General features: G+C 39.0%; 1 protein-coding gene and 2 long non-coding RNA genes across 5 annotated transcripts in view; 2 read left to right on the forward strand and 1 right to left on the reverse strand.

Moving 5' to 3' along the window:
- Nucleotides 1-25,822, forward strand: part of UBE2E2 (ubiquitin conjugating enzyme E2 E2) — a 365,295-nt gene that overhangs the window by 246,901 nt on the left and 92,572 nt on the right. The gene's annotated exons all lie outside the window — the stretch shown is intronic.
- On the reverse strand, nt 7-16,876 carry LOC116542649. Its single transcript, XR_004265306.1, has 3 exons — nt 16,792-16,876; nt 15,310-15,311; nt 7-19 (listed from the first exon to the last, which is right to left on the reverse strand). It is a non-coding gene; the product is annotated as an uncharacterized LOC116542649 (long non-coding RNA).
- Nucleotides 13,335-20,734, forward strand: LOC116542656. Its single transcript, XR_004265311.1, has 2 exons — nt 13,335-13,724; nt 16,173-20,734. It is a non-coding gene; the product is annotated as an uncharacterized LOC116542656 (long non-coding RNA).

Genomic DNA, 25,822 nt, shown 5'->3' on the forward strand with positions numbered 1-25,822 from the left:
GTGCAAAGCAACCCCTAAACTTAGAAGGAGCCAAGAAACTAAAGGATAAGGCTCGCAAATCCAGTTTGTGGGGAAATGGCGATTTATTTGGGAACTTACAGATGGAAACATAGTCTTGGGTGGCAGCAAGACGGGTAGATATGCACACAACTATTCCCGAGACCCGGGGCTTTTGTACCATAGGGAAAGGATTTACAGGCTCTACAGAGACAATTTAAGACAACCCTCTAGAACAGGCAAGAATCCTAGGTACATCATGCTTGTGCATTAATTTGTGCCGTAGCATCAAGGTTGCTTTGATCTAAAAGCAGGATTTATAGTGAGTACATGTTTTACACTAAGGACAGTAAATAGGAATCAGGAGGCCTTCAGAGGACTGGAGTTAATCAGAAATCAACATTGTGGATTAGTATTCAGGATGGAGTCACTTTTGTCTATGCATCTGTTCACGTTCACTTCTCTTTTTCAAACCTCTTGGAGGCTTCGTTGTTTTCAGGATAAATCCATCTTAGTACTGCATAAAAGGTGCTGTCCTGCTTACCTCTCCAGCCTTACTGTTTGACCCAGTATCAAACAGTGCTTTTAGTTTTCTGAAAGAAAATTCTACTTCTCTATCGCCTCCTTGGCTTTGCCCGACCTCTTCCCCTACATGCCCTTCTATCCACACCACATCTTCCACTCTCTGATTGCTCATGGATGGATAACTTCTTTGAATCTTCTGGATCTCAGATCTCATGACTGGTTTGAGAAGCCTTTCCTCTCTGTGTCCGGAAGCTTTTCTTGCTTAGTCCTGTTAGAGAAAGCACCTAGCATAGTGTATTGTAATTGCGCCTTAATTTGTCTGTCTTCCTCCAGTAGATGTGCAACTTCATGAGAGTTACGGCTGTATCTTAATCTCTGTTGTATCCCCAGGATCTAGGACCTGCAGGTTTCTTTTAATGAATGAATTAATGAACCCTATCTGTTTTAATAAAGACATTTTCTTTACTACAGTACAACAAAAGTTAGGACACAGCTAATCTTCGGAATCCATATCATAGCTCTACCTTACTGGTGAGATTCCAGCCCTCTGAAAAAGTAAATAATTATGTAAACTTACTTGGAATATAAATAGAGTAATTGTTTTCTATACGTAAATAGAGTGATTGTTTTCCAGTATACCAGGTTGTTATAAGGAAACACAAATTTCCCAAATGATTTTTTAAATTTTAATTTTTAGCTGGGTACGGTGGCTCACGCCTGTAATCCCAGCACTTTGGGAGGCCGAGGCGGGTGGATCACAAGGTCAGGAGTTCGAGAACAACCTGCCAACATAGTGAAACCCTGTCTCTACTAATTACAAAAAAAAAAAAAGAAATTAGTCGGGCGCGGTGGCACATGCCTGTAATCCCAGCTACTAGGGAGGCTGAGGCAGGAGAATCGCTTGAACCTGGGAGGCAGAGGTTGCAGTGAGTTGAGATCTCACCATTGCACTCCAGCCTGGGTGACAGAGTGAGACTCCGTCTCAAAAAAAATTTTTTTTAATTTTTGTGGGTACATAGTAGGTGTTTATATTTATGGGTTACATGAGCTACCTTAATACAGGCATGCAGTGTGTAATAATCACATCAGGGTAAATGGAGTCTACATCACCTCAAGCATTTATCCTTTGAGTTACAAACAATCCAGTTACATTCTTAGTTACTTTAGAGTGTACAATTAAATTATTTTTGACAATAGTCACCCTGTTGTGCTAGCAAATACTATGTCTTATTCATTCTTCCTATTTTTTTTTTGTACCCGTTAACCATCCCGACTTCCCTCTACCCACGACCCCTCCCAGCCTCTGGTAACCATCTTTTTACTCTCTATGTCCATTGAGATCAATTGTTTTGATTTGGGCTCTCACAAATAAGTAAGAATATGCAAAGTTTATCTGTGCCTGGCATATTCCCTTAATATAATGACCTCGAATTCCATCCATGTTGTTGCAAATCAGAGGATCTCATTCTTTTCGTGGCTGAATAATACTTTGTTGTGTCTGTGTACTACCTTTCCCTGAGTTATTCATCTGGTGATGGACACTTAGGTTGCTTCCAAGTCTTGGCTATTGTGAATAGTGCTGCAATAAACATAGGAGTGCAGATAATATCTATGATATACTGATTCCCTTTCTTTTGGGTATATATTTAATACCTAGCAGTGTGGTTGCTGGATCATATGGTAGTTCTATTTTTAGTTTTTTGAGGAACCTCCAAACTGTTCTCCATAGTGATTATACTAATTTACATTCCCACCAACAGTGTATGAGGGTTCCCTTTTCTTCACATCCTTGCTAGCATTTGCCTGACTTTCAGATTTTAAAAGCCCTTTTAACTGGGGTGAGATGATATCTCATTGTAGTTTTGACTTGCATTTCTCTAATGTCCCAAAGTTTTAAACATGTAAAAAGAATTTTTCCTTTAGTAATTCTGTGAAAATTCTTAGGAAAATGTTCTGAGTTCTCTACCTTTTTTCTTGTAAAGCCCAGGAGAAGATTTTTTTTTTTTTCTTATGGGTCTGTATAAATTTGTTTACCTGAGGCATCTGGTTTTAGTGACTTTGAATTAATGAAAACAAATACACAAAAAAACCAATCAAATGACCTTTATTGTACAAATGTATTTGTATTTATATTTTATCTAAGAACAAGTAGTTAAACCACAGAAGACCCAGAAATGTATCTAGTAGGCAAATTGTGAATGCACAACATTATCTTCTCATTTTTTGTTTCTATTTGTAAAGCTTAAAATTTCCATTAACATATTTGTTCCCACAACTGATACAGATCGCTTTCAAATCTACCTTTGTACTTACATGTAGAGAAACACAGAATTTTCTTATTTATAGATGCTGACAGTGATTTGAGAGAAGGCAAGCAGCACCCTTAAAACCTCTCTGACACTCCCAGTGCATATATTCTTTGGACATTCTCTTATACCTTCTTGGTGACCAGCCATTTTGTAGGTTGAGCCTCTGTATGCTGTATACTGCTCAGTTTCTTTTCCTCCGTTTGGCCTCTTTCTGGTCTAGGTCAGCGTGCGGTCTCTCTTTCTTACAAGGTTTCTTCTTAGGAGTAATCTTGTGATAATTATCTTTGTTTCTTCACTGTACTTTGTCATCTGGGATATGTGATGAGCAGCTTACTCATCACTGCTTTGCCCAGAGAACTGATGCTTCTCAGGCTCTCTTTATATCTCTTATAACTTCAGGAAGGCCAAGTCAAACCTAACCTTACCTCATCTAGATCTTTCTGTTCTTGATATGCTTCTAGTCTCTCTATGCCTACACTCTGGAGGTAAGCATGATCTCAGAGCCATTCGAATGAATATTTCCTAACAATTTTGCTAATGGACTGAAATATGGTTTCAGAGATCATATTTCTAATTGAAGTCCTTTTGCAATATTCTTAGGAAAAGTTTTTCATTCTTTTTTCAGTTCTTCCTTTAATGTATTTCTCTTGATCTGTATTTACAAACACATTGTTAATAAGCAGCATAGTTAAATTGAGTAAAATGCATTTCTTGAAATTATAATCAGTAAATCAAAATTAAGATCTGTTGGGGGTTATGGAGGAACAGGAGCCTGCCACAATGTAAGTTTGGCAGAGTTTGTATTTTAAGCATGATAAACCATGAAAGGAAAACAAGTCTCAGTTTTTTATGCTGGATTTCTGAGTAAAATATGCAACTGTCTTTGAAATCTGTGTAAGCCAAGTTCACAAATACATTAGCAGGCCTTTAATTTTTTCCTGGCATTGAGACTGTTTTAATGAAAAGAACACATTGTATATGATTATTTTAAGGGAAATATATTAATCTGTCATAATATCATAAGTATTAAAAAATAGGCCTTTCTGCTCTATTGCTGTTTACCTTAATGAAAATACAAGGTCATTAAGTTGGCAAGCAGAGCATTAAGGGTAAACATGTGAATACTCATAATAATGTTTCCATAACAAGTTGAATCTTTTTAAACAAAGGAGTTAAAAACATGAATTGACCTGTCATCCATCATTTGAATAAGATTCTACATTTAAAATTAAAGAAGTTATTTAGTCTGTGATGACATATTGGGGTTGGGAAATGGACCGTTACCAATCCAAGCAAAGGCAGGGAATATCCATGGGTTCCTTTGCATTCATTATGTGAGTTACAATCTATTTTATAATAGCATTTCATGGCATAAAGTATTTAAAACTCACTTACCCTTTCCTTCCATTTCCATATTGTTTTCTGCATTGTCTAAGTGACCCAGCACGCAAATTTTTTGTAAAGTGGATTTTTGTTCCATTACCATCAATATTGGGTTGCTTTTCTGTCTACTAAATGGTAGGATTCATACCTGTCTCTGAGTTTTTGTGGCTGTTTGTGAAGCTTAAATAAAGTTGGTGTTTTGAAAACTTGGATATTTTCTTAACACCGATCATGATTCTATGGGCATAGAAATTGAATATAATTATTATGCTACATACCCTAACACTTATGAAATTGGCAGTAGGGCACCATTAAAAGATACCCACAGTTTAAATTTACTCAGGCCAAGTGCAGTGGTTCATACCTGTAATCGCAGCACTTTGGGAGGCCAAAGGAGGAGGCTTGCTTGAGGCCAGGAGTTTGGGATCAGCCTGAGAAACATAGTGAGACCCTGTCTCTACAAAAAATTTAAAAATTAATGGGCCCTGGTAGCATGTGCCTGCAGTCCTAGCTATTCAAAAGTCTGAGGTGGGATGATTGCTTGAGCCCAGATCAAGGCTGTAGTGAGCTGTGATCATGCCATTGGACTCTAGTCTGGACAAAGGAGCAAGACCCTATCTCAAAAAATAAAAATAAACTTCAAAAAATTAATTTACTCACTCTAAGTGATTTGATTTTTAATTTTACTGTGTTTAGTGCTTAATAAACTACTCTTTGTTACTTCCATTCTTTGTATTATAAAAGCTGTCATGAGTTACTGCTGCCAACATCGTACATAAAACAGGAATAATCAAATTGGATTGTGCCAACATTTTAACTGATGAGTCCCAGAGTATAGTATTTCCATTTGTAATGTTGATTTAATTCTGGAAGTTTGTATTAAATTCCTTATTTTTTTTGTTGTTAAAAATATTCTCTATCTTTATTTTAATACTATTTGATGAACTAAAGAGATGTAATTATTAACAAAATTATCATTTTAAAATTTTACATTGTGAATACTTAGCATGCTCTGGTCATAAACAGTGTAATTATGTTTGCAGTGAATAAATTGTTAGCATAAAATAAAAAGAAGCCTTACATGAATTAGGACAAAATTTATCTTGATGTTTTGCGAATCCTTAGCCAGCTGTGACTATACAACGAAATAATACTACACTCACAGAGAAAGCAATTTATCATGTGCTGATACATTTTTAGGAGCTTTTGTATGATTAGTTTTGGAATAGCAAAAATGCAACTTCTGTAAGTAGAGAAATTTCACCAAGTAATAGCTAAATGTGTACCACATCTGTGTTTTAGGAAGATTCGTTGTCTTTTAAAATAGTTTGGAATCATTACATTAAACTCTATTTTATTATTTACAATTATTTCTCACAGTCAGTATGTTACATATATACTTGTTTATTTGCTTACTATTATCTTCCCTTCAGTAGGATATACGTTCCATGAAATGAAGAACTTTGGACTTGTTCACTGCTAAATCTGCAGCACATAGAACAGTGCCAACATATAGAGGGATCTTAGGATATATTTGTTGAATATATGAATAAGTGAACAAGTAAATTTCATTTGGCATCCTTTTTTGTTTTTACTTATGTTTTGAGGGTTTCTCCATGTTACTAAAGAGTAAAATATATATTTTAAGGAAGAAATTATGGTGTATCTATTGATATACTTTAGCAGTGTCCCCACCCAAATCTCATCTTAAATTGTAATCGCCATAATCCACACATGTTGAGGGAGGAACCCAGTGGGAGGTGATTTGATCATGGGGGTGATTTCCCTCATGCTATTCTTGTGATAGTGAGTTCTCACGAGATCTGATGGTTTTATAAGGAGCTCTTCCCCCTTTGATTTTCACTCTTCTTTCTCCTTCTACCTCATGAGGAAGAACATGTTTGCTTTCACTTCTGCCATGATTGTAAGTTTCCTGAGGCTCCCCAGACCTGTGGAACTGTGAGTCAGTCAAACCTCTCCTCCATAAATTACCCAATCTTGGATATTTATTTGTAGCAGCATGAAAACAAACTAATACACCTATTCTGTTCTCAACACTTTTTGCCGGTGTTACAAGTATCCGTTCTTTATGAATTCATAAATCCAATCAAAATGTGTTCTTTGAATATCTACTATGTTGCAGACATCGTCACAGCTGCCTAGTATACAAAGATAAGTAAGATACAGTGCCTGCCTTCAAGGGACTCGTAGACTGTAAAAAACAGGCAACAACATAACCAGAGGTAGGAATAATTTATTTTGCTGGTTAAGAGTGAAACCAGGTTTTACAAAGTGGCTAACTCTGAAAAAATGGCAAAAGACTGATTACCAATGGAAATTTAAACAAACATATGTCAATTAGAGAATGACAGCAAAAAGATAGTGATGTTCAAAAGAAATATGACTGTGTACAAATAGAACACACAGATTTCCAGGTCCCAGCAGGGAAGAAGTTCAGTCAGTAGTTTTCTTACATCAAGAACTGATGTGAAACAAAAATATCAAGAATAGAGCCTGCAAAACCAAAAAAGTAATGTTTCTGTTCCCCTAGAGGAGAAGCTGGTCTTTACTATAATAGCAAATTCAGATCTGTTCTCATTTGATCATCCTTTTACCTATTATGTGCAGAGAGTCTTAGATTACAAAAAATTAGAGGCCAGGATTGTTGGCTTATGCCTATAATCCCAACAGTGTGAGAGGCTGAGGCAGAAAGATCACGTGAGCTTAAGAGTTCAGAACCAGCCTGGCCAAAATAGGGAGAGCCCATCTGTACAAAAAGAAAAAAAAATTTTTTTTTTAATTAGCTGAGCATGGTGGCACATGCCTGTGGTTCCAACTACTCACAAGAGGTTGAAGTGGAAGGATCACTTGAGCCCAGGAAATGGATGCCGTTGTGAGCTGTGATTGTGCCACAGGATCCTTCATAATAGTGTCACAGAATCCTTCAGGTGTTGCTTTTCTAGCCAGAAACCTCTGTGTTACGTGGCACCTTTGCTTGGGACCACTGGGCTCATTTTACCCACTTGGCCTGGAATGAGCTGCTCTTGTACTACAGCCTGGATTCCACACCTGCCAAGGGTGAGCCAGGCACAGAGCAGCAAGAGATGTGTGTGTGAGCAAGCAAGCATGGGGTCCAGCCACTGTGCACAGCCAAGCATGCCAGCTGCTGTGGTGGGGTAGGCAGCTCCATGCAAGGCTGTGGCTAGATTAGATGTACTGTGAGTGGCTTCTGCTGCAGGTACCTGCATCTGAATGAGGGGAACACAATGATGTCTGGAAACATGGAGACACCAGGAACAGCAGAGCCCCAAAGAGGGTGTCACAGTCCTAGCTCAGGGAGCCCCTAAGTCTGGGCTCCCCAAAGGGCCACAGCTCTTCTCTCCTTGTCATCACCCACAAGATGGTGAGCATTGGGGTGGGGGTGGGGGCATGTTTTAGCACTGCTTGTGTTACAGCTCTTTCAGTCTCACCATTCGGTGGGCCCCAAGTTCTTGTCCCACATCCAGGAAGAATGAGATACACAGACAACTGGAGGGTGAGCAAGGTGGAAAGGAGCTTCATTGAGTGACAGAACGGCTCTCAGGAGACCCGAAGTGGGTAGCTCCTTTCACAGGCAGGTCATCCCAATGAATGTCCAACTCTCAGCAGAGAAGAAACCCATAGTGGGTAGCTCCTTTCTGCAGGCAAGTCCTCTAGAGGAGTGTGTGAGTCTGGCTGAGTCTGGGGTTTTTATGTGCTCAGAATGGAGGAAGTGCATGCTGATTGGTTTGTGGGCCGTCATGGGTGAGCCTGAAGAAAGCACCATCTGGTTGGCTGGACAGTCATTGATGAAGTTCTCACTCCTGGCTGCAGACTTTGCTCAGAACTGGCAGCCCAGCCTACATGCTTCAGGCCATCCCCGCCTGAAGGTGAGATTTCACTGGGGACCTGTCCCTTCACACCTAGGAACCTATCTGCCTTTAATACCATCCATGGCACCCAGGTCATCTGTTCCAAGAGGCTCCCACAGGTCCATGCCAAGCTATCCTCAGCTCTCCTGGCCCCACTTCTGTGCTTGTACGTGTCTAAAGTCCGGAAGGAGCCAAGGCAGCAGGAGGCTAGTGTGTCAGCACTGCCCTGAGCATGTGCACACCCAGCCAGGTTGCAATAGCACCCAGGGCCAGCAACAAGTTTGCTCCACTCCAGAGCAGATGCCCAGAGCTGGGAGAGGCCAGGAAGTGGGAACAGGTACTTTGAAGCCTGTGTGATGAGGGGCCTTCCTGGGCCCTCAAGGGTGCAGGGATGCTTTGGTCTGGAGCCCTGGCTGGGTGGCTGCAGCTGTGCCTGGCAGCACAGGGCTCCTGCTCACCAACACAGTAGAGAGTGGGGCCCCCGCCTGTTCCCCAGCCCCCACCAGCTCTGTGGAGGACACAGCCCTGGTTGCACCTCCCCCACTACAGCTGGTGTCCCTACAGCAGCTGTTGCAGAGAGGCCACTGCTGCCATGAACAGAGCAAGACCTTGTCTCAGAAAAAAAAAAAAAAGAAAAAGAAGATTCAGAGAACCAAGAAAGGCATAAAGGTAGAAAATATAAAAGCCATTTTAAATGCTGTAAAATTGCTTAGTACAGAAAAAGGATTTCTACATTCCTAAATTTCCAGTAACTGAAGGGCATTGACAAAATGGTTTTTTGAACAGAAATAGAGGAAAGGACCTTATATATAACAAAATAAAATGAAACTAAGCATTAGAGAAAACTTTCTAGTGTAAGAAAAATTAATCAAATACTTGAAATTGGCGAAACTGCCTTAATAGGGTACTCTTTGGTTCGAAAGTATTAGATACAACGTTTTAGCAAGTGTATGAAATACCAGTGACTTTTGTTATCTTAACATATTGATAATGACAGATTTGAATTTGGGTTTTGATCTTCCCAAAGGAAAATTAAATCCATCAGAGCAAAGAAGCCCAGCTGGCATAAGCACTTGACAGATTCAAAAAAGATAGGCCTGTTGGTTGTCTGTAACATATTCTATTCTCGACCTTTAGTTTCAGCTTTAACATTTCTATCCTTTCAAATGCTACTCTGGCCCGTCCACCTGCATCAAATGAATAATAGGTTTTTACAAGTCATAGCAATTTTTTCCGGAATATAAGACAATGAGTGGCCATCTTTAGAAGGAAATTGTTTTTTAAGAATCAGGCTATTCCTTTTCATTTGAACTAATTACTTGGTGCCTTCAGAGCTTTGCTTTCATATACTATGTATATTGTAGTCATACTATGTCCTTTGCATTTGTTTCAGTTTATAAAGAGTACAATTAGCCTTTTTAATGCTTAGTTCAGTCACAATTAAAGCTCCCCTAATGGTTAGGGATTGGTCTTTCCAAGGCTGAGAAGGTGTTTTTAATTATTCATTCCTCTGTTGCTTACAACAGCCTCAGCTGTGCTTTATTATTCAAAGGTTAATGCAAACTGAGAAGTGGATAAATTAAATCTGCTTGGCAGCCAACAACCCAACATGTTAGCAGACACTGTAAGATGGGGATGGGCAGTGTACGTTATTTCCATCATTGCCTCACTGCCAAAAGCAAAAACCACTAAATCCTTCAAAGATAGCCCACGTTGACAGGAATTATTAAAGGATACTACAAATTGATGGTTCTTAAATAGCAGATCTTCTGTAAAATCTGTTTGTTTTGCTTACAAAGAGAAGGCAGTGGCTGAAATCTAAAAGGCATTAATAACTACTGTAGAAAATGGATGTAGATACCATGACTAATGAACTTTGTGTAATATTAAATCACCAACTTGAGTGCTAGAAGTCACTTCTATAAATGTTTTACAACGGCCAACTGCAAAATCTCACATGAAAGCTGGGGCCTAATAGACCGTCCTTAGACAACTAAGCAATTGAGTAGTGAACTATGACATAACGTGAAAGTGCTGTGATAACTTAACTCTTGTGAGCAACAGGATGTTTCTAGAGTCTTTCATTTGCTTCCTTTTGAAAATGTGTATTTATAGTTATAGAACTCAGAATTTTATAGACTCTTAAGAGGGTGCCCTCTAGAAATACTGACCACAAATGATGTGGAGGGAAAATAAATCATTTTATCAAGGAAAATAGATTTTATGAATATACCAAAAGCCAAAATGTAAACTTGAGTCTTCTATTTGGTTAGTCATCATCTCTTTCCGCCAGGTATTCTGTGTGGCTGCTATCTTAAAAACTTGCATCTAGTTGGGACTGCACTTTCCCTAAGAGCCTTTGGAGCTCAATTAATTGCCTTCCATCACTTTTCTGTGGAACAGATAAGAAAGATAAACCTGTGCCATGCTGCCCACACTGTTCTTGACTCCCTTTGACCAGAAACCCATTTGTCTTCCCAACCCTTCTGATGGACTGAAGGAAAGAAGGAAGGATAGGCCATGAAATCTGTGCATATCATTGACAGCCTGAATTCTTTTTTTTTTTTTTAACATAAACCCTGATTTTTTCCTGAAAGCCACTGCAAAGTATTAGGAAATCCAGGTTTATGAGATTAAATAGGGATTTAAGGAGGAAAAGTATAGCAATCTGATTTGAAAAGAATAATCCTATCTCACATAGTTGTCACTTGGGTTAAAGATGATGATGAATGTGAAAATGCTTTGTCAACTTGATAAGCCTATCCAGAGATTAAATATTGTTAAATAAATTGCCAAATAACTAACTGAATGTTATTATATAAATATTGTTAGCTTAATTGTTAAGTGTTTAGAAGATATTAGGACATACCTATAATTTCTTCAGACTGTAATATCTCTAATCTGTACTTTTATTGGCACTTGTTTGTAATTCTAGTCAATTCTAGTCTCTTAAACAGAAAGGTAGTGAACTAATGTTGATACCATTTAGTTTATCATTGCTGCTATAGTCTTCTCTATCTCCTACTTCCAGTCCACACTAAGCCTTGCTGTCAGAGCATTGTATGGGAAAAAAAAGATGAGCTTTTCAGTGCTCATCTAGGTTTGAAATGCATTTTCATCATTTACTGTGTAATCATTGCCAACCCACTGAACTTCTTTGACCTTTAGTTTTAGATAACATTTAAGCTTGCAAAGTGACAAGATTTTAGAAAAATATATGTTAATAATATTTACCATTTTTAAAGAACCTACTCTTTGCCAGACACTACACTTGATACTGAATGTATGTAAAAATAAAATGTCTTAATTCTTATTATATACTTACAAGGTAAAAAGTGTTGCCTTTTTTACAGATAAAAGAGCTGATGCTCAGTAGTATGAAATGTGCCTGGCTCAATGTCGGACACATGGAAGATGTTCATAAATGGTAAATATTCTTATGTGGATTTCATTATGTGTTTCCTAATTAGAACATTCCACTAGCGCCTATCAAACCTTTCATGGGCATACCAGTCATCTGAGGACCTTGTTAAAAATGTAATTTCTTGTTCAGTAGGTTTGCCCAATGCTTCTGCTTACTGGACCACACTCTGAGACCCTCAGTGACTCCATAGTCTGTAATAGTAGTTCTGTCATGGTGATTCTAGTTGTTCATTGGACTCTAATTCATCTGGTCTGGTTTGGGATCCAGGCTTTTTTATTGTTCTTGGGGCAGGGTGGGAGTTCCAGAATTTTTTTCTAGCTCTTTTTAAAGCAGTGGACGCCTTTTATGCAAAGAGTATTTAAAGAAATTATGTACCGACGACGTACACAAACACAGCAGAGTTTGTATTGTGTCTCAGCTGGAGATTGAGCAGCAAACTTAATGACCCCAAAAGACCTCAGTGGAGCCCTGCAGCTCCTAGGAGCAGCAAATTTGAATATCACAGTTCTTCAGAGTACTTTTGCAATTCCTTATTATATCATTTAAGGCCTCTTCACTATCTGATCCCAGCCGTCCTGGCATATTTGCTGTTCTTCCAACAGGCAACCCACTTTCTTCTCCTTGCCTTTTTTCCTTGAAGTGCCTTTAGTCTGTTACGCTTTATCTCCTGTACCAGTTAAAATCTACTTCACCTTTCCAGCCCAGCTTAATCGCCACCCCTTTTATGAAGCCCTTCCCTAGAGGAGATGTGGTTCATGTCAGAACCTCCTATGGGACTTGCTCAAACGATATACTCATCCTGAGAGAACCTAATGTGTTTCTTTTTCCCAGGTCACTGATGAAATGAAACATGGTACTACTGTGGTATAAGACAGGTTGAAGAAGCTCACCTACCAGGAAATGAATAACTTTTTTTTTCTTTACAGGGCTCCCATAGCATCTTGATTGTGAATTCTGTGGAACAAATACATCTTGCCTTCTCTCTTGTTGCCCAGACAGGAATTCTTTTGGGAATCAAGAATGTTCATTATCTTGCCCATATCACAGAACAGTGCCCTACACATAGTAAGCACTGAGAAAAGATGTATGTATTAGTCCATTTTCATACTGCTGTGAAGAAATACCCAAGACTGGATAATTTGTAAAAAAAAAAAAAAAAAAAAAAGGCATAATGGACTCACAGTTTCACATGGCTGGGGGGCCTCACAATCATGGTGGGAGGTGGAGGAGGAGCAATGGCATGTCTCACATGGTGGCAAGCAAGAAGGCATGTGCAGAGGAACTGCCCTTTATAAAACCATCAGAGCTCATGAGACTTACTATCAGGAAAACAGCATGGGAAACATCCACCCCCATGATTCAGTTACCTCCCACTGGGTCCCTCCCATGACACATGGGAATTTTGGGAGCGACAATTGAAAAAGAAATTTGAGTGGGAACACAGTCAAACCATGTTAGTGGGTAACTACTGAAAATAAGCTAGTATTTTAGTCCTGTGAGAGTCTTGATTTCCTGAAGTGTAATCATAGGAAAGTTTTTAAGTGAGTCCACTTAACAGTACTTGTTTTTTTGGGGGGGGCGGGGTGTGAGGGGATTGCTTTGTTTTTGAGATGGAGTCTCACTCTGTGGCTGAGCCTGGAGTCAAGTTTCATGATCTTGGCTCACTGCAACCTCCACCTCCAGGGTTCAGGCCTCCCAAGTAATCTCAGTCTCCCAAGTAGCTGGTATTACAGGTGCCTGCCACCATGCCCAGCTAATTTTTGTATTTGCAATAGAGACAGGGTTTTGCCATGTTGGCCAGGCTGGTCTTGAATTCCTAAGCTCAAGTGATCCGCCCACCTCATCCTCCCAAAGTGCTGGGATCACAGGCATGAGCCACGCCTGGCCTCAACACTACCTCTTGTTGGCAATCAATCAATATCTTTTAATGTTAGATTATTATTTACAGAGCCTATTTTAGCCATCTAGCACTTTTCTTCCTGAACAGGGCTGACATTTAGGCTTTCTTCTGCTAAACTTAAAAAAAAAAAATTTTGTTGAAATAGTAATGAGTGTATATCATGGAGGTGAGAGGATTAATTTTAAAGCCACTGTTTCAGAGTATGTGGGAACTTTGGCCTGGCGCTGTGTTCAGATGTTATAGAATGGATGATACAAAACTGAAGGTATTCTTTGCTGAATTATAAACCAAGAATGGTGGAATTTACCAGGTCATTTGTCTGTTTCCTTCATGGTCTCAGCATTTAATGGGGAGAAGTATGGGGAACAGAGAGAGACATTAGCATCCAAGATGTCACACAGCTGGAAATTAGAACCCTTAAAGAGAAACTCTTAACTGTTTCCATAGTGTAAGTGCAGAGGTCAAGGAAGAGGTGAGCCCTACTAGTTTCTTACTTTGCCTGGTATCAACAGTAGTGTCACAGGATCCTTCAGGTGTCACTTCAGCAGCTGGAAACCTCTGTGACTGGCAGGGCCTCTGCTTGAGTTTTGCACATGCCCACTGGGATTATTTCACTCACTTGGCCCAGCAGGCTGCGCTCAGCTTCTGCTACTGGCGTGGATCCCACCCCGGCCAAGGGTGAGCCAGGTGCAAAGTGGTGAGGGGTGTATGAGTGAGCAAGCATGGGGTCTGGCCGCTGTGCACAGCCAGGTACACCAGCTCCTGTGGCAGGGCAGGCAGCTACAGGTACAAGCTCCATCCAAGACTGTGGCTGTACCAGATGTACTGCAAGAGGCCTCCACTGCAGGCACCCACATCCAGATAAGGGAATGCAGTGGTGCCTGAAAACTCAGAGATGCCAGGAACTGCAAAGCCCTATAGAAGGTGTTAACAGTGTGTCACAACTCTGGCTCAGGGAGCCTGAGGTCTGGGATCCTAGGAGGACCGCAGCTCTTCTTTCTTGTTGCCTATAGCTCGGCAAGTGGAGGAGAGCATGTTTTCAGGGGGGCGTGTTTCAGCCTGTTGTGCTACAGCTCTTTCAGTCCCACCGCCCCACTCCAGCCCATGGCACTTGAGCTGACCTGGCCCCACCACTGCAGGTTTCAAGCTCTTGTCCCTTGTCTGGGAAGAATGAGATTATGCAGACAACTGGAGGGTAAGACAGACATAAGCTTTACTGGGTGACAGAACAGCCCTCAGGAGACCCAAAATGGGTAACTCCCTTCTGCAGGCAGGTCATCCCAATGAGTGTCTGAGTCTGGCTGAGTCTGGGGTTTTTACGTGCTCAGAATGGGGGAAGTACGTGCTTATTGGCCCATGGTCAGGCCTGGAAAAAGCACAATTCGATTGGCCAAAAGGCATCAATGCAGTTCTCACTCCGGATTGCAGACTCCATCTGTAATTAGCAGCCCAGCCCCAGACTTCAGACTGTTCCTGGCTTGAGGGTGGGATTTCGCCAGGGACCCACCCCTCCCACGTAGGTACCTGGTCTGCCTCCTACCACTATCAACATGCCGTCTGTGGTGCCCAGGCTGTCCGTGCTGAGGGGTGCCTGCAGGCCCATGCTGAGCTTCCCTTTGCATCCCCAGCCTCCTTCCCTGAGTTCATCAGCACCCAAAGCTTCAGAGGGTGCCAAGGTGGCAGGGGCAGGAGGAATGGCATTTAGCTGCCTCTCCAAGTGTGTGCACACCCACTTGGTGACAGTGCCCAGGCTCGGCTACAACTTTGCTCTGCATTGAAGTGGGTGCTGGGAGCAGGAAGAGGCCAGGGAGTGGCTCAGAAGTGCCTACAGGGGCAGGGCACTTCCCAGGTCCTGAAAGCACAAGGATGCTTGGTCAGAACTGCTGCTGGGCAGCTGCTGCTGCACTCAGAAGTGCAGGCTCCAACCCTGCCAACTTGGTAGGGTCTGGGGCTCCCATTGGGATGACCTGTTCCCTGCCCCTGCTGGTTTCGCAGATCGTGCAGCCCCAGATGCACCTGCCCCCGTGCCTGGTGTCCCTGCAGTAGCTGATCCAGATGTGGCACCCCCACCATCAATAGCATAAACTTACATAGCCCTTACTGTGAGCCAGGTACTGTTCTAGGCACTTTGTATATATTAGTTCATTTGATGTTCACATCAACTTTCTGAAGTAGCTATTTTTTTGGAGATGGACAACTGTAACATCAAAAGGTTAAGTAGCTTGCTCTGAGTTACACGGTAAGTGGCACTGCCAAAATTTGGAACCTTCATCTCTGGATCTGAAGCATACTTTCTCTACCACTATGTTGTGGTAATAGATTCATGTTTTACTACAGATATTTCTTTGTTATTCTTCAATAAGCATTTATTAAGTGTCTCTGTGTGCAGGTCACTTTTGCTGTTAGTCTTCTGATCATCTTCCTTTTCCTCTGCTTTGATAACATTGGCTTCTAGACAGCATGGTGGAAGAGGACAGTGATGATGGGTCTTGGAGCTAGATGACTGTGTAAGGAATATTTTTAAAATATGCAGGTTGCAGGATATCAAAGCCAACCTTTTTAAGAATAAACTAGACAACTATATGAAGAAATTGTTTATTATTTTAATAACCAAGAAAGAAAAGATGTTCTCAGCCAAAGAAAAGCATATTGAGTATCTTGTAGATATTTAACCTACTTTGGAAACAACTTGTCTTGACAGTAACTCTTTATACAAATTACATATCTTAACTAGTCTGTCTAAGATAGTTAACTGTCCCTCAGATCTGTACCATCTTAACTTCTAAATGTAATTTTTACTGTAAATACTTTTTAAATATTAGAAAGTAATAATTATGCAATTAGAATGATACCAGGGAGCTTTACGTTCTGCCAGGTATAAGTGGTAACGTTTCTGAGAATTGAAAATTTTTATGGAGGGATTTGGCTTCCTGAAAACTGTGTAGGGGCAGCAATGGCTTACACTCTTGTTAAAAGCTTGTTTATACTGCAGATACGATCAGTAGATACAGCTTCCCTGTCTAACAGGTGGCAGGTGGGGATGGAATTAATTAAAGAAATATTCCTTGTTACATTGGCTAGCTCACAGGCCCAAGTGTTCTTAACAGTACAGATAAGAGAGGCTGTTTCTGGAAGCCCTGAGTTCCTTGAGACCTTTCATTACACCTTTGAAACATGCCCAGAATGAAAAGATTGAAAAATATATTCAGATGCTCATCATAATCTCTGGTGATCTGTCAAGCAGGGTAGTTTGTCATGATGGTAACCTTTCTGGTTTTTTTCACTTCGGTTTTTGTATCTAATCGGTAGGAGCAGTGACAGGGTAAGAGTCTGCACTTTAGGATTAGAGCAGTGGTCCCGCACCTTTTGGCACCAGGGACCAGTTTCATAGAACACAGTTTTTCCACGGATGGGGTGGGTTGGGGAGATGGTTTTGAGATGATTCAAGCACATTACATTTATTATTCACTCTATTTCTATTATTACATTGTAATATGTAATAAAATAATTATATAACTCACCATCATGTAGAATCAGTGGGAGCCCTGTGCTTGTTTTTCTGCATCTAGACGGTCCCATCTGAGGGTGATGGGAGACAGTGACAAGTCATTAGGTACTAGATTCTCATAGGAGCACACAACCTAGATCCTTCACATACACAGCTCACAGTAGGGTTTGTGTTCCTATGAACACATCTAATGCCACTGCTGATCTGACAGGAAGAGGAGCTCAGGCAGTAATGCAAGCAGTGGAGAGCGCCTGTAAATACACATGAAGCTTTGCTCACTCACCTGCTGCTTATCTCCTGCTGCGTAGCCTGGTTCCTAACAGGACGTGGACGGGTACTGGGGGTTGAGGACCCCTGGATTAGAGGATCCACGTTTTCTTTTCTGGATGTGACCTTGAGCAAAGCATTTTCCTTTTCTGACCCTTAATGTTATCACCTTTGAAATGAAGGCTTTCAATGGAAATGTTCAGTGGGGAAGGAGCCTTTTCATTTTTCCTAAGTATTGCTTTCTTTCCTCTTCCCTCAATATACATGCTGAGAATCACTGGTGAAGTGAGTCATTTTTACTGCAAGGGGAGGAGGGTATAGTGGAAAGAAAGATTGAGAACCACTCAACTCATTTTTAGAGTCCTTTCAGCTAATTAAACGTTCTGTGATTCGGTATTTTAAGTAATTCTGATTGATTTTATGCCTAATTGTCCCACTCAGTGGAGTTCTAGTCCAGTTCTAATGCATGCTCGCTTCTGTGTTATAAGAAAGTTGAATTCTAGATGGTTTCCAGTCTTTGTAATCATAATCTATTTCTAACAACCCATATATATACAGTTTGAACTTTGAACTTAAAAAATCCAAAATTTGATTTTTTAAATCTGAAAAACTTCTGGCCCCAAGCATTTTGGATAAGGCATACTCAACCTATAAAAATTAAGACTTGGTTCTTGTTGATTCCATGGTTGGTCATTATGTTTACAAGGAAATGTGTATTATAAAAATGTAGCTTAAAAAGAAGAATATACAGTTTTTCCCTGTAGTCTTTCTTCCTGCTTCCCAGTTTCTCTACTTCTCCCTGCTCACTACTTCATACAGTTATGTCTCTTAAAATTTTAAATCTGTTAGCATAGTTGTGTACTCGTTGCAACATATCCACACATTGGGAAAATTAAATATACACACAGGTAACACAAAAAGAGGCAGGAAAGTCAATGAGCATCATGAACTTACTGAAGGAGTCTTCCTTTCTCAGTGACTCATAGAAGGCTAGTTTACTCTCTAAGTTTGCTGGCTACTCCTTTCCCTGGGAAAAGGAAGTATTATGATTATTAAGTAGTAGTTATTTTTTTGTTTAAAATATTCATTTTCTTCTGTTTCTTCCTCTCTGCTAAGTTGTTGACAGTGATAAGGGTACAAGGTAGGTAACAATAGTGACTTTAAAATGAGATTTGGTGAAAGATAGCCAAAATCATTTTTTTCATCTTTACATCTCAAATCTGTAAAGTGTGATTGAGGATAAATATCATTCCCATTTATTAAGCACTCAGTGACCAAAAAGTAAAAAATAATTATTTCTCTTGTAGTATTTCAGGAAAATTAGAACCAGATGCTTAAGGACTAAAAAGAAACCTTATGGAAGATAAAATTAACAGTCCAGCTCTGCATGGAGTTTGGTATATGAAATGGATCTTTTCTATCAGCACTATTGTATCCTAACATCCTAAGATGTTTTGGTAGACACTGGCAGTACTTTTTTTGTTGTTTGTTTGTTTTTTAAGTTAATGAATACAAATACAGGGAATCTCAGGAGTTTATGGAATACTAGTCTTCATTTGTCCTCTGCTCAGACACCACAGAATTGGCTTGTTTCTGAACACCCCTTGGGGCATAGGGAATGCCTTTTTACTATCAGTGTAGAGTTCTTTTTTTCCTGTGATCCAGTTAATGCTGTTTCTTAATATGTCTTCTTCCCCCAATATTAAAGGTCCTATATATATGTTTTTATAATATTTATATTTGTATGGCATGTTACCACTTCCAGAGGAGAGCCTAGTACAGCCCTTAGAGGATCGGAAAGGTTGCAGCTAAGTTAAGAGTTAGGGGTCAAATAGAATGGTCAGACCTGTAGAATATCTTATGCAAAAGCCAGGAGACAAGAAAGAGACCAGCGCCCTTGAAAGCTCTGCAAGTAATTCCAGTATGATTCAAGTAATAGAGTTGAAGCGGGGGGAGCTCTGGGATGGCAAGGGATGGGGCCAGAAGTGTAAGCAGGAGCCAAATCTTTATGAAAGACCTTGTATATCCTACAAAGATCTTTGGGCTTGATCGTGAAGAAGCCAGAGAAAGCAGGGAAGTAAAAGATCCTATTTAAAGGAGTTTCTGGAAATTGCCCTATCTGCAGTTTGGTGAACAGATTGGAGGGAAGCCAAGCTGAAGGCAGGGAAACCACACAAGATGCTGGTGCCCTTATCTAAATGAGAGCTGATGCAGCCAGTAGTCAGAGTACAGAGGTAACTGTGAAGTAAGATTCAACAGGATTCGAGGGACTTAGAGCAGAGGAGAAAGAAGAGGCATAGTCAAGGATGACTCTCAGATTTATGACCAAATTAGACATGATAGCAGTTTGGTAAGTGATTGTCAACAGTAGATAATGAAATACCCAGAATGAAGGTGAAAAGACTAGGTAGCTAAGGGTGGAACCCCCAAGTAGGCAGACATTGAAGAGGACAAACAAATTGGAGTAGAACCCTAAATTAGAGGGAGACTGACACTAGAGAAATGCCTTCATTATTGTGTTGTATGCCAAAAGCTCAATATCCCTGCAGCTAGCTTCCAAAGGGGCTTTGGACATAGGTGCAGTATGTCGTGTGAATGTCAACAATGTACTTCCCCAGTGGAAGGATGAATTCAGTTACATGGACTCTGCTTATAAGCAAGGATTGCTAAAGCTTTTGAAAAATCCCCTCATCTTCTCACTACCCCATCCCTGGTAATTTCAGGTCAGTTCCCTGGACTGACCTTACAGGGACTGAGAACACCTATCTATTCCTCAGACAAGATACTTCCTACCTGATCAGTCACACACTTACTTTAAGAGAATTTCACTGGGTTGTAGGATTAACAGACAGCAATCTCACTTGCTGTGTAGTATGCTTAGATTTTTTTAAACAAACAGTTTAGGTATCTATTGCAGTTAAAACTTTATTTTTAGCCAGCTTATCCCATGAATACTAATTTCAATAAGCCATTCCCCTTTGATTTCTTCTAGTTATGCCATAAATTATAATCCCTTCAATCAAGATTTAGACTTACAATATACATAGCTAATATTTATTCGGTATTTGCTATGTTCAAGCAGGATTCTAAGCACTTTTTTGGTAATAATATCATTAAACCTCCCAGTAACCTCCCAACTTCTTTGAGTCATGATGTAGAAATGTAATGTGAGCTATGTATGTGATTTTAAATGTCCTAGTGGCCACATTAAAAGAAGAAAAAGAAATAGGTGAATTTTATCTTAATACATTTTTGGCCCACTATTTCAACCTGTAATTATTATTAAATAATTATTAAATAGGTAAGTAGTAATTATTAAAACTACTAATGAGATATTTTACTTTCTTTTGAGGTACTGTTATCTCATTTTACTTACAAAGGGATTGAGGCACAGAAAGGTTAATTGAAAAGTGGTGGCATGTCAGACACATTCTTTCTATGGAGCCAGAATCCCAACATTGCTTAGGCATCCTTCCTCTTTACCTGTCCCAAAGTCGGTGTTAAGTGAAAATGCAGTAGCACAGCCAAAAACTCTCGGTCTTAGAATCACAGGTGTGGCACAGCAGATTGAAAGTATTCAGTATATTTAAAGCATCTTATGATCTTAAGTAAAAACTGTGAGAGCATAATTCTTTTTATGATTTTCATTGTATATAATATTTCAGCTGTATATCGGGTCTCATCCACCATAGGCTGCAGCATGGGAAGCTGAACACAGTTTGATTCTGCTGCGAATTTCTCCTGAAGCAGCAACCTTGGGCATTTAGCTAAATTACAATTTGCTGATATTTTGCATTCTAAAAGATTTATCTCATTGTGTTTTGTTTTGAAATTTCACTATGAAAGCTTTAGGTTTTTTTTTTCTTGTTTAAAAAATCTGAAAGAAAAAAAAACGAGGGAATTGATCATTTTCAGAACGTTGCAAGTGGGAAAATATTACTAAATAACCTCATACCTGAAAATCCTGATATTAAAGAAACATTCTATTCGTCGATAATTTGGATTTCCTAAGAGTGGCAGCAGTGGATTTAGATGATTTCTAAAATTCTGCTATATCTAAATACACATCATAAGAAATTAATTACAGAATCATGACTATTATTTTTGGATGTACACATCTTGGTAGCCTGATTTTCCAGTTCTGAAACCATTCTTACAAATTCACTAAGCAGTCAACCTCTTTGAGTGAAATTCTGTATCATCTACAACACATAACAGCAAACAAAATAGCAATTGACATTTGGAGGGTTACTACTGTCCAAGTTCTGTGGTTTTGTGAGTACAATTCTAAAAATTTACAAAGTTGCTGATATAATTATCTCATTTTGCAGTCGAGGAAACTAAAACATAGAAAAATTACATATTTACTCAGATCCTAACAGGTTTTAAATGCCAAGGCTAGGATTCACACAACTTAGTCTGACTTCAGAACCTGTTTATGTTATTCATCACTGCTCTATACTGCAAGTGTCCTCTGGCACTAAATTTTATTTATCAGCTTGAGAGATAAGTGATCATTAAAAGTATAAAACAGTCTACAGCATTTCTTTCTCACTTCTTGATTCATAATACAGAAATATGATGTGAGCCATGTTATATAAACTTAAATTTCTTGGTAGCCACATTAAAAGAAGAAAAAAATAAATAGGTGAAGTATATTTTTAATATATTTTTAGCCCAGTATATTCCAAGTGTTATTTCAGCATGTAGTTATTTATTAATAATTATTAAATTAATAGGCAAATAGTAATTATTAAAATTATTGAGATATTTGACTTTCTTTTGCATTGTCTTCAAAATTTCGTATATATTTTACACATACAGCACATTTCAATTTGCCCTAGCCACATGTCAAGTGCTTAATAGCCTCATGACTGCCGTATTATACAACAAAGTTTTAGATGTTGAGTTCTCAACTGGTACATATCCAAATAGAATTGGGACAGAGGGCTGTGCAGTTCAAGAACCACTGTTTTAAGCTTTGGGATTGCAAGTGATACAGATATACCATTTCTAAAATGTTGGAAGAGTCCAGGTAGCTAAAACCCAATTTTTATATGAAAAAAATAGTGTTAGTTTTATATGCTTTTTTTTTTAAAGAGTCTCACTCTGCCACCCAGTCTGAAGTGCAGTGGCATGATCTCGGCTCACTGCAACCTCCACCTCCCAGGTTTAAGCAATTCTCCTGCCTTATTGCCTTAGCCTCTGGAGTAGCTGGAATTACAGGTAACCACCACCACACCCAGCTAATTTTTGTATTTTTTTCTTTTAGTAAAGACAGTTTTACCAAGTTGGCCAGGCTGGTCTTGAACTCCTGGCCTCAAATGATCCACCCGCCTTGGCCTCCCAAAGTGCTGGGATTACAGGCTAGTTTTATATGCATTTTAAAAGATCAGTCTGTTTTCAAGACTATTTGTTGCTACTGGCTAAGGTTTCTTAAAGAGCCATACTTTGACAACATAAACCAATTCAGAGTGATAATATTAGCTGTGATATTTTGGTCCACTGTTAATAACTACATAGACAGCTGACTGACTTCAAAGAACCAATAAAACTTGGAGTTCTGACTGAGAGCCAAATAAAACTTGGAATGGACACAAATTGAGTTTATGTTATCTGCAGACATCACCCTTTTTTGTGAGATAATGCTGTCTTCAGAGTCCCTTCCTCAGCCACACTATTTGTTGGTGACTCCTTATTTAACCTATATCTTATAACCTGCTATGGTTACCATTCTTAGGAGGCCATTTTAAGATTTCTCAAAGTGACTCCGAGAAATTATAGCTTGGTGTTTGCTGAGTGTGTTTGTGTACGTTATTTCATAGCTGTATATACACTCCTGTGTGTGTTTTTAACTGAATTTATTCATCTACCTTGAAGTAATGTTGTAACTATAAACCTATAATCTTCTCTATTTTTTAGCTCTTCCTTCTGATAAGCTTATCTATTCATATTGGGTTTAATTATAGCTCAGGGCATAACCATGTGTATTATTCATCTGAGTGAGTGAGCTTGTCTGGCAACAAGAGGCTGTTGTTGCCAAAGCTTTATTGTCATCTGTGCTGAATATATTCTGTCTGTGCCTCATTGCCAGCCTCAGGAGGCGGTAAGGGGGAGATGGGGGAGGAGTGCTGTACTCTGGTCCCTTGCACCACTGCTTCTCAATGTATTTCAGCCCCTTTGCAATAAGCTAGGATAACTGTGATTTTATTTCATCTTATTTTAAATAAGAGAAATCAAACACTAGAACTAAAATTTAACTCTGCTTCATTTCCCATCTCTACATCTGTTCCTTCCCATCTCCCCACTCTACCTCATCCCTTGTTTTTCTCACAACCACTATCATGAATTTAGGCTTATCTTTCCAGGTCATTTCTTAAAAGACTTTGACACAGATATGTGTACATAAACAATTTAAAATATTCACACAGTAGGATCTGTTTTTAACTTATACAGTAGGATTTACACTGTACATATGCAGCAGCTTGCTTTTCTCACCATATTGGTGGACTTTTGACATAATTTTTCTTAATATAAAAATTGGGTATATATGTAATAACGTACCTAACACATTAGTAGGTTAGAAAACTTAGTAATAAAACAGAAAGCACCTGAATCCACTGCACACACTGAGAAGTAAAACATACCCAGAACCACTGAAGCTCCGATGTGCTGCTTCTCCAACCTCTGCTCCCACCCAGAAAACTACTCTTCTAAACCGTTTTTTTTTTTCTTACTTGTTTTCTTTCCTTACCTTGTATTTATGTGTCCCTCAATAGTATGTTTCCTTGTTTGATTGTTTTGAGCTTTGTAGAAATAGTATCATACTGTATATACTTTTTAGACTTAATTTTTTATTCAATATATTTTTAAGATTCCTTCATGTTAATCTGTGTATTTTTCACTGCTGTATAGTATTCCTTTGGGTGGATTTACCCATTTTTCTGTTAGTGGCCATTTGTCTTGTCTCCAGGTTTGCTATTATAAATAGTGCTTCTATAAACATTCTTCTCAGTGTCTTCTGGTGGTACACAAATGTAAACATTTCTCTGTAGTATAATTGCTATGTTGTAAAATAGGTGTACAGTTGACCCTTGAACAACTCAGGGGTTAGAGGTACCAACCCCCTTTGCCATCAAAAATTCATGTATAACTTTTGACTTCCTCCAAATTTGACTACTGATAATACCCTACTGTTGACAAGAAGCCTTATTCATAACATAAACATTTAACACATATTTTGCATGTTATATGTTTTATATACTGTATTCTTATAGTAACATATGCTAGAAAAAAGAAATTAGAAAGTCATAAGAAAAAATGCACTTACAGCATTATACTGTGTTTATAGATACCCTAAGTTTACATCATCTGTTTACAAGATGAACTGGCAGCTAACCACAACTATAGACCCCAGTCTACAGTGTATATCAAGTAATTCAACTTTTTCTTGTAATGGCATGACTTTTCTCTGCTTCTTAGGAGCACTTCCAGAATCACTAGTGGCCTTTCATGTGGCTCCCATGGTGTTATTTAAGATTTATGGTATTGCATAAACACAATGAACAATGAAAAATATGCGAAAGAGAGCACTTTTTGCTGCAATATGCAATTTGCTGGAGAGATGAATTGCTCATGCAGAGATGATTTTTGTCACATGGCATTTTAGGCATTTTAAGCAGCTATTGGCAATAGTGGAGTTCATTGCAACAGCAACAGGAGGTGGTTACAGGATTATTACAGTAGTACAGTATGTACTACAGTTACTTTTATGCAGTTATGACAATTCTATATGTTTGTGTTTGCTTACATTTCTTTTAACTGCACATGGCATTATGTATGGTTTGGGTGTATAATTTTAACTTCGTAAGAGATTTGTATATATTTTCTGGTGGTAAATGATAAGAAAAACTAGTATCTAAGTATATTTGTGCACTCATGACATTCCTTTTTCTTAATTTTTAAATATAGAAATATGGAAAGGCTAGTGGTTTGTCAGCGAGTTTTTTCAAATTGTCACAAATGTCAAATTTTTCTAGTGTATTTTCTTGGGAAAAAATTGCGTGTAAGTGGACCATGCAATACAGACCTTTAGGGATCAACTTTATATTGTTGTTCAGGGGTCAACTTTATATTCGGCTTAACTAGATGAGCCTATATTCTTATCCAGAGTGATTACTCACACTCATCAGCAGTACATAGGAGCTTCTGGTTTTTCCACATCCTCTTCGATGCGTGGTTCTGTCAGGCTTTTTTTTTTTTTTTTTTTTTTTTTTGGCCTGTGTGTTTTGCAAAATAATATTATCAAAATGTGATTTTCAGTTTCATTTCCCTGATTTTGATGAGATTGAGCATTTTTCATATGATTATTGGTCATTTGTGTTTCCCTTTTTTTGGAAATGTCTATGTCTTTTTAAATAGAGTTTGTCTTTTTTTAATTGATTCTTAGGAACCTTGTATTTTCTCGACACTAGAATTCGGTCACTTTTATATGATCCAGGTATCTCCAAGTATCTTTTCTCAGTTTGTGGCTTACTTATCACTTACTTTATCACTCTCTTCAGTCAAACCTTAAAATTTTGACTTTTGCATTTAAATATTTAATTGATCTGCAGCCGA

The sequence above is a fragment of the Sapajus apella genome, unplaced genomic scaffold (assembly GCF_009761245.1).
Source record: "Sapajus apella isolate SASKATOON/1434 unplaced genomic scaffold, GSC_monkey_1.0 scaffold4, whole genome shotgun sequence".
Classification (NCBI taxonomy): domain Eukaryota; kingdom Metazoa; phylum Chordata; class Mammalia; order Primates; family Cebidae; genus Sapajus; species Sapajus apella.